Consider the following 3,066-nt stretch of genomic DNA (forward strand, 5'->3'; position numbering starts at 1 on the left):
GAGATGGATTGGCAAAGTGGCAGTATCAATGGGCTCAATTGTGAGGTTGGCCCAGGACAGGGCAGTGTTGGTTCTGTTGTGCATAGGATCGCTATGAGTCGGTACTGACTCGATAGCACCTAACAAGACCTGGTATAGAACTGCAGGATAATGTAATGGCCCAAAAGCTGAAAGGTCAATTTGAATTGCAAAATAGGTGGTTTAAACCCACCAGCCACTCCTCAGAAACCCTAGAAGGGGTCGTTAATGAGTCGAAACCAATTTGTCATCTTCTAAGAACCAGAAGACTACTTAATTTAAAATTGTAACATCATCTTACCCCTTTCTAGCAGACTGTTTGGTTTATTGCTTTAGTTACTGTCTCCCTCTCCTAGGAAGTTGGTCACTCTAGGAGGGCAGGGACTTCAGACGTTCTGTAGGAGAAAGATGTGGCTGTCTACTATTGGGAAAATTGACAGCCTTGGAAATCCTATGTAGTTCTACTCTACCCTATAAAGTCACCAGGAGAGGGACAAGAGGATTGGCTGGTTGGCTGTTAGTAATCAATCATCTGTGGAGTCCTTTGTTGTTAGTGTTTTTGCTGTTGCTAAGCGCCATAGAGTTGGTTCCAACCCATAGCGACTCTGTATAGGGTTTCCGAAGAGCAGTTGGTGAGCTTGAACTGCCAACCTTGCAGTTCAAACAACTTTGCAGTTTGATGCATTCACTCACAATGCCACACCAGAAGTCCTTAGTGGTTGCAAATAGTTAAGCACTCAGCTACTGGTGTGAACCCACCCAGAGGCATTCCAGAAACGTCACAGGTTTGAAAATCCTAAACTCACTGCCATCGAGTCAATTGCTACTCATATCAACCCCATGGGACAAAACAGAATGGTTCCTTTTTGTTTCCAAGACTCTTTCTTCTGAGGAGTGGCTGGCAAACTGACACCCCCCCACCTCTACCCCTGACCTTGTCTGGCATAAATGGTGCCCCCATGTGTTGTGATTTGGACTGGCAGGCAGCTAACCACAGTAATAATCTTATCAGGTTCCCACAGGGCCTGGTACCTACAAGCATAAATATTCATAATGTTTCTCAGTCTTTCTTTTTCCTTCCTGATTCTCAGTTCCGGGTGTACCATCCCCAACCCTAGGGCCTCTCCAGTAGCAAGGCTGCCAGCACTAGCTGCAGACCTCACATCTTCCTCAGAAGAGGATATCATTGGTACTGTGGAAAGAGACCTGCCTGAAGAATGTTTCTCTGGTTTTCGATTTCCATCAAATCACTCAGGACTTCCGGTTTCACTCATAAGGATTGTGAGAACCAACTTGATTCCTCAACAGACAATTAACTGTAGCCATCTTCACTGAGCCTTCTCCACACACCAGCACTTCACACTGAGCCCCGGAGATGGTGAGGGGTGTGGGACTTTACGGCCAGGTGGTCTGGGTTCATATCTGTGTATACCTTCCTAGCTGTGAGACCTTGGACAAGTTGTCTAACCTCTTTGAACCTCAGTTTCTGTGACTAAAAAAATTGGGGTTAATAGTGGTTTTCTACCTCTGAAATCTGCTCTGCTGATTGGCTCTGGAGGATAAGCACTGGACTGCAAACCACAAGATTGGCTGTTCGAGCCCACCAGGGAAAAAGATGAGGCTTTCTGCATCCACAAAGGTGTATAGCTTCGAAAATCCTATATAGGATCGCTGTGAGCAGGAACCGACTCAACAGCACTTAACAACAACAAAGTTCTTAGGAGATAAGTCCCCTATGAGGCTATTACCATTGTGATGAAGTAGACAGTAATGCTATTATTCCCAATTCACAGATGAGGGAGGACTCTAAGGCCTAGAGCTGGGCAGCTGCTGGGCAGAGACCTAAACCCAGGCCTATGTTGGGTTTCCTTATCTGACCAACCAGCAGCCTGGACCTAGGAGGAGGTGGGAGAGGGGGAGGAGGTACTGATATGTCCCAGTGAAGACCAGGTGTTTTTGTTGTTATTTAGGGCTGTTGAGTTGGTTCTGACTCATAGTGACCCTGTATAGGGTTTCTGAGGAGCAGCTGGTGGGTTTGAACCACCCACCTTGTGGTTTGTAGTCCAGTGGTGATCCTACAGGAGGCTGAAGGACAGGTGTTGTTAAGTGCCATTTAGTCCACTCTGATTCACAGCGACCCTATATAAGGGTTTCTGAGGAGCGGCTAGTAAGCTTGAACCGCCAACCTTGCAGTTCAAACCGACCTTGTAGTCCGGCGTATTAACCTGTAGCACCATGCCAGGTGGCTGCCCCTTAAGCCTCATGGAAAATTCACAGCCAGGGAGTTGGTCTCATGGAACCAGAGTAGAACTGCTCTAAGGTGTTCCCAAGGCTGTAAATCATTAGGGGAACAGACAGCTGCATTCTTCTCTTGCAGGGCGGCTGGTGGATTTGAACTGCTGACCTGATAGACTGGCTGTTAATCCACTGTGCCACCAGGGCTCCAGAGACAATCATTTCAGTGTCACCAGCTTGTGGGTCGGTACAATGAGACACCAAAGGCAAAGGCCACTCTCCATCACCAGGGCCAGGAAGGGGGTGTTCAAAGTCAAGGAGAGTTGTGCCCCTGCCTCCCTCCCCCACTTCCCAATACCAAACAAAGAGAGAGGGTTGGGGGCTGGGAGGAGCTGCCAGAGGGGTGGCACTCCTGAGGACACAGAGATTTCCCAGGGGGACTCCATCTGAGCAGAGGCTCAGGGAAGGGGCGCAGTGTCTAGAGAGTGGGTCATTTTATCAGAGGTTAGTGTCCCTGTTCAAAACAGATACTGGTTTGGAACTGGGGTTCAAAGGAAGAGCCTCTAAAAGGGGCAGGGCAGGTCTGGTAGAGAAAGATAATAGCAAAGCAGTGGGCTAATGCATCAGACTGCAAAGTCATTTGAACTACAAGGTCGGTGGTTCAAACTCACCAGCTGCTTCTTGGGAACCCTATACAGGGTCCCTATGGGTCAGAATCGACTCGATGGTATTTAACAACTCCAGAAAATCCTGCTCTTGGTTCAGTTGTACAGATCAGCTCAGGGAGACTAAAACGACCCACTCTGATGCCAA

This window comes from Chrysochloris asiatica, unplaced genomic scaffold, assembly GCF_000296735.1.
Source record: "Chrysochloris asiatica unplaced genomic scaffold, ChrAsi1.0 scaffold00168, whole genome shotgun sequence".
NCBI classification, from domain to species: domain Eukaryota; kingdom Metazoa; phylum Chordata; class Mammalia; order Afrosoricida; family Chrysochloridae; genus Chrysochloris; species Chrysochloris asiatica.